This window comes from Pantherophis guttatus, chromosome 1 (genome assembly GCF_059756535.1).
Source record: "Pantherophis guttatus breed Tessera chromosome 1, ASM5975653v1, whole genome shotgun sequence".
Classification (NCBI taxonomy): Eukaryota; Metazoa; Chordata; class Lepidosauria; order Squamata; family Colubridae; genus Pantherophis; species Pantherophis guttatus.
In genome coordinates, this window is record NC_142063.1 from 232,047,085 (window position 1) to 232,059,423 (window position 12,339).

A 12,339-nucleotide genomic window follows, 5' to 3' on the forward strand; every position below is an offset into this window, starting at 1 on the left:
AACCATAGTTAATTCTTGTTTTCTTTTATAATATTGCATTATAGAATTTGAAGCATTTGTTATTGTAGGTTTATTTTGGCTTATTCTTGTTCCTTTCCCAGAAATCCACAGAAATAAAGTACGTTGTAAATAGTTTAAGTAATAAAGTGAGTCCCCACGTGAAATTCTATAGACAACAGTGTAGTTTATTACATTCATAAGAATTAAAGCAAACACTAATTTTCTGAAGCTAAGACTCATCTGTCATTCTTAGCAAAATTAATCTTCGTAAGTATCATACAGATTAAAACTGTATTTTATAATTTGCATACCATGTTTTATAGTTGAAACAATTTTAAAAGGACCTTGTTTAGAAATCAGTATTTTCAATTCATCATCACATCAAAGTGTTTAAGGAAAATAAGAGTTGGGGAGGATGAGTCGATTAGAAACAGTAAATGTCTCTCTATAGATTTTTCCAACTGCAAATCAGTCAGGAAAAATTATACCACAATTTAACAATATATCATTGAATTACTCTTCTAGAGATGCAGAATTTACTAACTATTCTGAAATATGATGCTAACTTAAACAAAGAAGTAGCAAAGTGAGAATCACCTGCTGGAGTGTAAGGTTTTGTTGATGTTGTTTTTGTTTTGTCCCTGGAGAACTAGAGTTTATAGTACCACAAAAATCCATTTCCTTTTCATCCTTGGGTTTTACTGTACAGTGTAAAGGTAATTGCCAGAAATGCTACAAAAGGGAATTTCTAACTAAACCACATATCAGAAGTTCAACAGAACATTTCCTTTACTTCAGATAAATGGATTGCATTTCAGATGTGTTTGATTTACTGGAAATAAAGCAAAGTCACATGGTATTATCAATTGGTTCACCTTCAACTTGGAAAGCAAAAGAGGTGAAGTGCTTAAACTATATGATGCATTTTTTATGTTAAGGCAAGATTCCTTTGTAATCAAATAAGGAATTTTTAAAAATGTATAGTTTCAGGCTTGGGGTGTTTCCTTTCATTCTTGAATTATCCCATTATACTGCATAATACGTCTGTGTGGATAGCATAGTGAACAAAAGATTCAAAAGTTTAGTATTAACTTGGGCAAACGATTGGAAGGATCAGTGATTTGAAATGAAATTTCAATGGAAGGGGATGTTATTTTTAACATGTTCTTTTGGATGAAGGGATCAGGTTTTTCTTAGTTTTGCATGTTGTTGACATATATGTCCACCTACTCTTTAAAGTATTGTGAACTTAAGAAACTTGGGGCAGCTTATGTATATAAAGGTTGATGTAGCATGGAGGTATTTCACTATATTCAATGCTGGAAGTAACTCAAGGAAGATCCTGAATAATGTAACAAAAACTAAATCAAGACTACAATAATGATAAATAATAAAAAGGCATAAATTATAAAACATTGCTAGAAATAGAATCTTTGGAGCACTTGAGAAACATTTATTATGCATTTATTAGCCACATGAAATGGGCAACTGCGCTTTTAAAAAGATAGTAAGTTTCATAGATGGATCTTAGACATAAGTTTCTCAAACACAAGAGGGATCTAAAAACAAAGACACATGTGCATTAACAGCTTGAAATTTGCTGATCAGCTCATGGGTCTGAAGGGAGCCATTTCAAGAGTTAAAGTGCCAGCATGGACGTAGCACAATTTAGTTAACAAGCTAGAATGCACTGACACTTTCCCAGGTGTGAGGGTATAAAACTATTGAGATTTCCATATTTGGAGCTAATTGTCAATAAGAGAGCATTACTTTGGGTCAGCTAAATAATTATAGTGCTTCTGTTTCCTTCTTCCCAACAAAACATCTTGGGCACAGGTGTGAGCATGAAAAAGGACCAATAATGTTTTAAATATCAAATTATAAAAGGAAAATATATATTTAGCAGGTCTCTCTAGAATAGCATGCTGGTCTAATCTATCCACATATTGTTTTTGGAAAACAGATTTAATTACCCTCTTTTTCTGCCATAAAATTGAATTAAATAGCGATTTGCCTACCCTAGAGATGGAAAGGTTGCAAGTAATTATCAGAGAGCACAGGCCATTGTCCTATATCAGGTTACAGAGAGAAATAAAACTTTATAGCCTTCAACCATAGTTCTGATTTTGATATGTGCTAAATATTTGGTATCCTCAATGAAATACGTTTCTATCACAATTCTGTACATCATTCTTAACTGGGGCTCCACAGAATCTAGAGCAGGGGTGTCAAACTGGCAGCCCGTGTGCCGGATGCATCACGCAAGGCCACGCCCACTCCAGTTCCGCGAAGGGGAAAACCATCACAATACATCACATGATGGCAACATAATGCCGCAAGTTTGATACACGTGATCTAGAGTTTCATGAGATATTGTGATTAAAAAACAAATTATTTTTGGACTTCATGCACCATGCACTACTAGCTCTTGCAATGGTGGGTGTCATAGCCTTGGCTCAGGACTCAGATTCAGAATATGATCTTGAAGAAGCTGCAGTGGCTGAGTCTGTGGAATGCCAGCTTCAGAAGAGACAAAGCCAGGAATCACATGAGGCTAATTAACCATAGACACCACTTCAGCAGCTGGACAAGTCAGATGAGAATGATGTAAGGCCTCCCATCCTCTCCCCTGATGAGTAGAGAAGAGACTAGAGCAGTGGAAGTTTCTTCATCAAGCAAGGGAGTAAATCTCTTGATTATTGACAGCTGGCTGCAGTCTTGGCTGCCAGCGCAGTTCTGACCATGTTTTTGCTGGATTAGTGTGTAACCTCTGGCTTTTGTGTGATGTTCCTGTTTGTAAAAGAAACCTTGAACTTGTGACCTCTGCACTGGCTAATAACCCTGGATTGGCATTGGATGATTCTTCTGTTTGCTTTATTTCAAAGAAAACTCTGTGGGCAAGCTTTTGCTCTGTTTACATCCCTTTGTTCATTGTTAACTCTTCAGTTTTGAAGTAAAACTGATAATCTTCGGAGCACCATGTTTGATAGAAGCCTGAAGCAGGACAGGTGGGAATTTTTGCATACCCAGATTTGGCTGCCGGCCTTCTGCTTTGCCATTGAAAACATTGTAAAACATGTTTTCATGTCACTTAGAAATGAATTATATTGTGAAGTTTTCATGTTTTTTAAAAAAAATGTACAGAGGTTCTCATATCCTGAAAATTATTTCAAGGGCTCCTTCAGCATAAAAAAATTGAGAAAGGCATATAGACTGTGTAATTTTACTCATCATGGAACCTGTGAGCTATAACAAATTTTCAACAATTTCTTTGCAGAAACTCTGCAGTCTTATATGAATTGCTCACTGATCTCCGTGACAAAGTTGTCATTTTTTATTTTACTCAGAAATAGGCTACGGGTATAGCAATGCTTGATGACCTCAATTGGGCCAGGCAACTCCCATCATAAAGCAGAATGGTTGCTAAGTGGGAAATCATGTGGTAGTGCTTTCCAGTTGGAAAGAGAGAAGACTATTCAGTTTCATACTTTCGGGTTTTGTTGAAGGTGTGAAACAGTGACCCTAACCACTCCCCCTCTCTTTGGAAGGCTCAAATACCGGCTTACTATTTTGTACACATTGAAAACAATGTGCCTGCATGCTATAGAACAGCTTACTCTCTTTAAATCTTTCTCTCCAATCTCTTTGAGCTGCAAGGTGGGAGAGGGGAAAAAAGAAAGCAATTCCTGTAGGTAATCTCCTATGCCTGATGCTTTTCACTGCCACAAGAATTGTGTTTTTTTCAATGTGGGAAAGAGCAAATAGCTTATTCTTTCGAAATATCTTCTTCTCCGACCTTTTTGTTAGGGGGGAGAAAAAAGGGGGAAAACCAAGTCTGGCACAACACAACATGTACTGACAATAACGGCAATCATATGACTAAGGGATACTGATAAAGTTGTAAATGAGTATAAATTGGCCATAAAGTTATTTTTTCAGTACTTTCTTAACTTTGAACAGTTGCTAAACTAGTAAGCGAGGACTTCCTGTATTCTCATAATTTGTACAAGAACTTGGAACTGAAGACTAGCCCTACCTTGACCAGCAGCTGTTTAAAAAGTTATTCTTCTTGGAATGCATCCTAGGTATTAGGAATATGACTATTACCTAACTTGTTGGGTTGGCAATATATAAACCATCAATGTATGTTTGCATTATATTGCATTGTATTGTATAGCTTGGAGACTGCTGTATTGCATCATACTGTGTACTGATTGGTTAGCTCTATTGCCAGTGTCCTTAAGAGGGAGCTAGAAACATGGCTTGTTCTCTTTGTTGTTCTTGCTCTCTGATATCTCTATCTGACTTACTGTCTTACTGTTTGCATCTCTAGAAGAATTGTTTACTGTGTATGGTTAATATGACTGGTATGAAGACTTTATTTATTGGACTGTGTAAACTATAACACGACTCAGTGTATCTGTGGTGACTGTGCTTATTCATAACTACTCTCAACGCTTTCATGTGCACACCCTTGCTACTCAAGGGTTATTCCTTAACATTAGGTCAAAGCTTGTTCTGTCCATAAGGAATTATTTTTGCAGTGGTTTTTTTTTAACATGCATCTGTTAGGTAATTGCTTTGATAACATTATAATGCTAGAGATTGTGTTTTGCATGTATATAAAAAAATGTGAATTTCTTTGAAAGTCATGTGTTAAAAAGGCAATATACACATACGATCTTTTATGTGAATCTGAATCTCTAGTAAGTGAAATTGTGCACACACTTAACTGGGAAATATTTAAAAAATCTATTGCAGAGCGAATAGGTGTGATTAGTCACGGCTAACTGTCACAGTGGAGATGGAAGTAATGCAGTTTTCGTGCAATGAGTTCCCTAGCATAATTATTTATTTAGCAATTCAAACAACACAGCATTTGGAGAGAAACTATTCATACAGGGAACATAATATATTAAACATAGATCATACTAGGAATAACTAAGTAGAAAAATTTGTTTTTTAGAAAATTGGGTATGATAATGCAAATTACCTTTTAAGAATAACATGCTGGAAAAATTATGGAATGAAATAATAAGCAAATTGCTTATTCTTCTAACATAAATCAGATTTAGAGTGACAGGGTGTATCTTTGAACTCTATGAAGTATTGCTAAGTACACAAGGTAGGATTATGGAATAAATTTAATTCACTCTGTAACGTGACCTTGAGTTATGAGTACATTACTGTATTTGGTTGTTAACGTTGGTTTTGGATTCAGTGACTTGTACTTCACCAAATTCTTATTTGTGGGTACTCACTAAAGAAAATGATTGGTATTTTTTACAAGCATCAGTTCAGATAGCTTTCTCTGGCAAATTCTTACTTTCTCTAGATTTTTTCTTCTTCTTTATAATGCCACATATGGACAAAAATTAGTGTGAGCTGGGTTTTCTCTTGCAGAAATATTGGGGATACAGTTACTGATTCACAATGATAAACACATGTATGAGACAATGGTCTAAAGTACATTTATTTTCATTCCATGACCAAGATTAAAGATGGGATATTACCAGATTTTGGCGGGCTGATATCTACAGCCATGTTGTTTTGAGTTAGACATGGCTCCCTTCCCCATCTAAACCCACATAGCTTTTGAAGAATTATTATGTGTGTGTATGTTTTGTATATAGAAATATCTATGTCTATAAGCAAACTATTCCTGAATTGCAAGTAGCATCAGGTCTTCAAATAACTGAGGAAAATTGTATTTCCAGTGTCGAAGGACTATCTCTCAGCAATAAGAACAACAAAGATAATGCATTTCTGTATTCCCCCATCAAATTTTCATGGATTAAATATGTAGTTCAAAAGAAAATAGGCATCCCAAAATATTAAACCTTGTCTCAAATTTTAAGTGAAATTAATATATGTAATTATTTCTTCCCTGAATAGAACTTTAGGAACATTTAATAAAACATTATTCTGAATGTACAGTGTATCTAAATAGATAATTAGTTATTAGTTTTATGGCAATCTGAATTAATATTATACATAATGTTTAAATTTTGTATAATTATGGTATAACCAACTTTGTGAAATGTGTACTTTTACATTAGAATCCAAGGGTGTTATGTGTGGTCAGTATAAATGGTATTTTAAAGTTTAAGTGGAATGCTGTCTATGTGATAACCTATTGATCCTCTATTCTTCCACCTTGAATGTTATGGCTTATGGTTGAACAACTAAATTAAACTTGACTTGGTTTGACATTTATACTTCAGCATCTCAATAAAAAACAATTTGCAGCTCAAATATTAAGCTCTTGATAGAAGAAATGATGATGTTAAAATAAAAAGCTCTTTTGTACCTATGTCAGTTTTAGCAAGCAAATAATCCTAACTTTGTATATATATTTATACATAGAACACACACACACACACACACACACACACACACACACACACCGTCTTTCCCCAAAAATAAGACCCTGTCTTATATTTTTTTGTACCCCGAAATAAGTGCTTGGCCTTATTTTTGAGGTGGTCTTATTATTTTGAGGTGCATGGAGCAAGATGGGGCTCCTCTTGCCGTCTTACCTGATTTCCAGCTCTGCATTTAAATATTTTTGGGGAGGGCTTATTTTCGGGGAAACAGTGTGTGTGTGTGTGTGTGTGTGTGTGTGTGTGTGTGTGTGTGTGTATGTAAAATACATTTTTCAATTCGCTTGTATTGGTTATTTTAAATTATAAAATTAGTGCTGCTTTAATTTGTTTTTAGAATCCTGTACTTGTACTTCCAAGGGGAAAATATTGCATAAAATGGGGACTAATTAGAGTACCTTAAAAAAGATAAAAGCATAATTGCAAGCAATCCAAATAAGAAAAAAATGGAGGACAGCAGAACCGCTACTATGCTTCAGTCTACTTCAACATTATAGTTTACGGTCTGTCAGAAAATTATAAAAAGCAACGTTGCTCTTCACAGGTTCTAGATTGAATTGTATTCTCTTTGAGAAAATCCTGGAGAATTGGCAGAGTGCTCTCTGTAAATGGAAGAAAATAATATCATCCCTTTCTTCAGTGGTTTATATTGTCCAGGCTATGTTTTTTCCAGTTGTAATACAGTATATGCTGTGAAAGCTGAACCATCAGTAAAGCTGAAGAAATACTGATGCCTTTGAACATGATGCTAAGGAAAATTGTGGTTCAATAACTTGAACCACAAGAAAAAGAAGTTATTTGATATTAGATTAATATTGAATAATGTGGGAAACGCTAAAATGAAGTTAATCTTTAAACGTTTTAGATAAACAAAGCAAAGTACAAATTGTTGGAGAAAAACTGATCCTAGGTAATAAAAAATAGATTGAGGTGGCTAAATCATATGACTCTTGGAGTTGTTGTTGTTGTTGTGATGATGATGATGATGATGATGATGATGATGATGATGATGATGATGGTTGGCCACACAGCCAGACATTTAGACTGGATTTTGCATTTTTGTCCACCTATCAATTCCTTCCTAAGGACCTGGAATATCACCATCATCCAACCTTCAATTACCATTCTTACTAATAATGCATTATTTAATGCAATACTTACAGAGAGATGCATATAGAATAAGTGTTTCTCCTGGGGTGGAGAAGGATTGCATAAGAATTTGATTGAGAAAGACAGAATTTTCAAATTTTGTTTGGCTCTAAATAACAGTTTTCTTAGGATGGAAAAATCAAGTATTCTTGACAGCTTTAACAAATAACAAAATATTTGAAATGCTGTATTAGTTCAAAATAAGGGGCACATAGTTAATGCCGCCTACTACCACCAATAGCCTCCCACCGGCCAGTACGCTCTCATAGAGAGGGACTCCTCCGGGTGCCGTCAGCCAAACAGTGTCGACTGGCGGCCCCTAGGGGGAGAGCCTTCTCTGTGGGAGCATTTACCATCTGGAATGAGCTCCCCCCGGAGATACGGAGGATCCCGGATCTGCGCTCCTTCCGCCGTGCTGTGAAGACCTTTTTATTCCATCAGGCGGGCTTGGCCTAATCTCTTCCCTTTTTAAATATGTAAATTTTAATCAGTTTTTAAATTATTGGGGTGTTTTAATCTGTCTGGGCCAAAATGATTTAATTTGATTTTATCTGGTTTCTAAATTTTTTGTATCTATGTATTTTATTGTTGGCTGTTCACCGCCCTGAGTCCTTCGGGAGTAGGGCGGTATACAAATCAAATAAACTAAACTAAACTAAACTAATGTAATCTTTCAACAGCAGCCAATTTACTATTATAAAATTTCATAAAAGGAGTCACCAACCTTTTTAGACTGATAGGCATATTTAGAATTTTGAGGATAAGTTATGGGTGCACTCACAAAATGGCTTTTGAAAGGCCTTACCTATTCCTAAAATAGCTATCTTGGGATAGAACCCAGTTAGAAATTACCAGTTTACCTTAATGTTTTCATATATACTGTATGCATAAGTGGTTTTTCAAGTCAGCAGAGATTTTGCATGAGTAGCAGAAACTTTATGTCAGGCTTTTATTCAGTAACAATTGGAATTAGAACTTTAATCTACTTTCAACCACCTGGAATCTTTTAATAAAAAAAATATCGGGAGGACAGGAAGCTTACATATTAATTTTCACAGGGACTGTTTTCATTTCTATCTGTTCAATGGGCTGATTAATCATACCTTCCTTTCAGCATTCTTGAATGCACTCCAAATGTTCAACTATAAATATATGGGTGTGCTGCATATGCCTTTCCTGTAATATTATTGCTGTGTAATTCAAACTCTTGTGTCAAAAAGTAGGTTAATTGTTCTCCACAAATGGATAATACATGTAAAATTGCTTGAACATTGTTTCATTTTAAAATGGCTTACAATGCTTTAATTTAAACCAACAAATTTTAACAAATATATAGTGTCTGGCAATGTAACTGTAAATAAAGTGAACTGTGTATTTTGTTTTAAAATTATATTTCTTTTATAGTTTCCATGTTTTATTGTAAAACATTAATATAGGCTGGTAAACCTTATAGCAGATTTTTTTCTTCTTCAGGAACTACAAGATATTCTATTTGGAATAAATTCCATATAAGTTTACTTCATGCTATCTATCATCTATACGTATCTGTTCAATCTCCTTCGTTATGGAAAAGTGGGTAGCCATGCCTTTCTCTACCAGAGGTTTAAGATGTACCCTAGGAATTAAATTGAAAGCCATTGTTTCAGAGCAGCGGTGTCCAAGAGCCACTAGCTTCAACACCAAAAGGCTCAAGGAAAAATGTCTGCTGACCTATGAGAATTAAATTGCAATGAATACAGGAAAATACTGCAGCTTCGTATCAACAGAAGGCAATCAACTGTTTCAAATAATAAAATTTCTATAACAGAGATAAGGCGTATGATGAAACTCAAATAAGACCCCACTGTTAGGGATTATATTGTGATGATAAGAGTGGCAAAAATATTTTTTTTCTGTTTAAAATCACATCTCCACTGGTAGCTGCCCAGCAGACCTTTTTAAGTGACTCCTACTCTGCTAGGGAAAGATGAGTCTTAAGAATATCTACATGGCCATAGAGTCAGAATTGGACTCCAACTGCTCAAGTCACATCAAAGTGGTGTTATGTGATTAGCTGAGACAAGTGTTCTTTTTTATTTTCCGTTGTTTATTTTATTGGTCTATTTTATTTCTGTTTTGTTTACACTCTTTTTATTTCTTCCTTTTTATTGTAAGTTGCCTAGAGTAGTGCCATGGCGAGATAAACGGCAAATAAATGTAGATAGGTGGCAAATTTAACAAATAAATAAAAATAAATTAGAACCTGCAAACTCCTAAGGAGATAAGCAGAATCCCCAAGACTGCTAATCCAACCACCTATTTATTATATCCATGTCCCTCCTCTTTGTGAAGTCAGCCCAGGGGAAGGCATGCAGTTGGGCCACACTGTAATATGTATTTTGTAGAAGGAAGGGATGGTCCCTACTTTTTTGAAGGAGTGGTGTCATGCCCCCTCCTCAAGAATATTTCTCTAGATCTAACTATATTGGTCAGTTTTTATCCAAGAGATGATGGGGCTGTTATCACCAAAGTCTTGGTCTAGGCTCAGTGGTGGAATTCTACCGGTTTGCACCAGTTCAGTAGAACCGGTTAAGTAGTTAAGCAGTTCAGAGAACCAGTTGTTAAAAGAAATCTCCTTTTGTTTTTTTCCACTTTACAGGGTTAATCCTGTAAGGAATTACAACATTTGCTGTTGTTTCCTAGCCTAATCTTTATTGCCCTGCTTACAGAAACTGCCTCTCTAGTAGTATGCCTAGATTTACTGTCACTTCTGGTTCCAGAGGTTCTCGGAGGGTTTGTTTTTGTTTTTTTTGCTTGACTTTCTTAAAGGGGAAGAGTTGTTTTAAGCTTTTTACACCGCTGTTGGGAGGAAATACTCCCCTGTTGGAGTTCTTCCAGCCAGGGTGCAATGATCAGCACTTTGAAGAAATAATTGAATAATGAAGCAGAAGCTTTTAATGACAAGGAACCAAGATGAATGACATTTAGCAAGGCTTCTTGGCTTGCTAGAAAGATTAACATTCAAACGTGAGTTTACATACCCTTTCTGACTTTTGGTCTAAAACTGGTTTTTGGTGAAGTTTAATTCTGTGCTTGGTGGTGATGTTTAATCCTGTGTTTAGTGATGGGATAACTTTCCCTATTCAGCTTTGTTTGGAAGGAAAAATGTTAATCTCTGTTCCTGAAAAGAAGCAGCTTTGGAAATCTGACTAGTTCTGTGTCTATTTGTTCTGGTAATTGGTTTAACAAGCAATAGATACTCTGCTCCTTTGCTTCATTCTGGAGAGCTTAAATGATCTCTCTGCTAAAGGGTTTCACTTTATGAGCAAGAGTTGGCTGCTGATAGTTATCATTGCTTTTTAACTATTTTAATTCCTCAAGGAATGACACCCTCCCTGATTTGTAACTCCAGTTTGAAGATATTTCTAATCTAATGATTGGTATTTAGGGCAGCTTTTTGCAAGCAAAGAAGCTTTTTGAATTTTTGTACAGGTTATTCCTTGATTTACAACAGTTACAATGGCACTGGAAAAAGTGATTTATGATTGTTTTTCACACTTATGACCATTGCAGCAAACTGTCATTAGGGCAAAGAAGCGATGCCACATGACCACCTGGCCACACCCACCCAGTCACATGAAGCACCGCAGTTGTGAAATGAGTGACACAGTTGTTAAGAATGCTACAAGGGGCATAAATGATGACCAGTTATAAGTGCAAGGACCAGTCAAAAGTCCGAGGACCTGTCAGAAATCACTTTTTTCAGCATATGGACTACTCAGAGGGCTGAAAAAGTTATTTTTGACTGGTCCTCGCACTTTTGACCAGTCCTCGCACTTACGACTGTCCTCACATTTTATGTTTTTCGTCCTATCTTGTCACCATGGTGAAGAGAAGCAGTTGTGAAATGAGTGACATGGTTGTTAAGAATGCTGCAACGGGTATAAATGTGAGGATGGTCATAAGTGTGAGGACCAGTCAAAAGCGCGAGGACCTGTCAGAAATGACTTTTTCAGCCCTCTGAGTAGTCCCTATACACATAGCCATGGCCACCCGGTCACATGATCAGCTAGCCAGGCCCACCCAAATAAGCCACACCCACGGAACCGGTTGTTAAAAAAATTGAATCCCACCACTGACTAGGCTGATTATATACATCCTTTTCAATGAGGTTTCAGGCTCAAACATATACTGAGACAGCATTGGTTGCACTTGTTTATGGCTTTGGGGAGAACTAACATATGGGTAGTACAACCATTTTGGTTATTTTGATTTCTGAGAGGCTTTCCATACCATCAACCATGGTATCCTGCTGGCTTAAATGCAATGATTGAACAACTTGGTATTTTGATGGTTTATCTTTCTCTGTGGTTGAATTCATTCAGTTTTGGCTTTAGGAAAGAGATTGCATCCAAATTCTACACTGTGACACCTTTTATTTAACTTCGGCATGAGGTCTCTGGGTGAGGTCATCTGTCAGTTGGAGTCAAATATTCATTATTTGATTTCATTTTCATTTCAATTCATTTTCAGCAGGTTAGATTGTCTTTATAGAAAGGGAAAACTATTCAAAGCATTTGCTTCATTGCTATTCAAGAAGAGCAAACTGACACCTTTCCATAAAATAATACATTTAATTAATTAAAAAGCATGTTGAAATGACGGCTGAAAAATATACTGTATGCATAATTTATTAATCAAGATATTCATGGTTTCCTCATATTACTACTACTTTAGTTTGATATGGCCAATCATTTTCACTGATCTGTTAGAAACAAAGAAAATCAGATCTGTCTCCTGTGAAGCAATGTGATTTTTTTTCTTGTTT

General features: G+C 35.8%; 1 protein-coding gene across 1 annotated transcript in view; it reads left to right on the top strand.

The window, feature by feature from the left end:
• The window catches only part of MEI4 (meiotic double-stranded break formation protein 4), a 47,245-nt gene that overhangs the window by 33,618 nt on the left and 1,288 nt on the right, over positions 1 to 12,339 (top strand). The window lies entirely within an intron of this gene.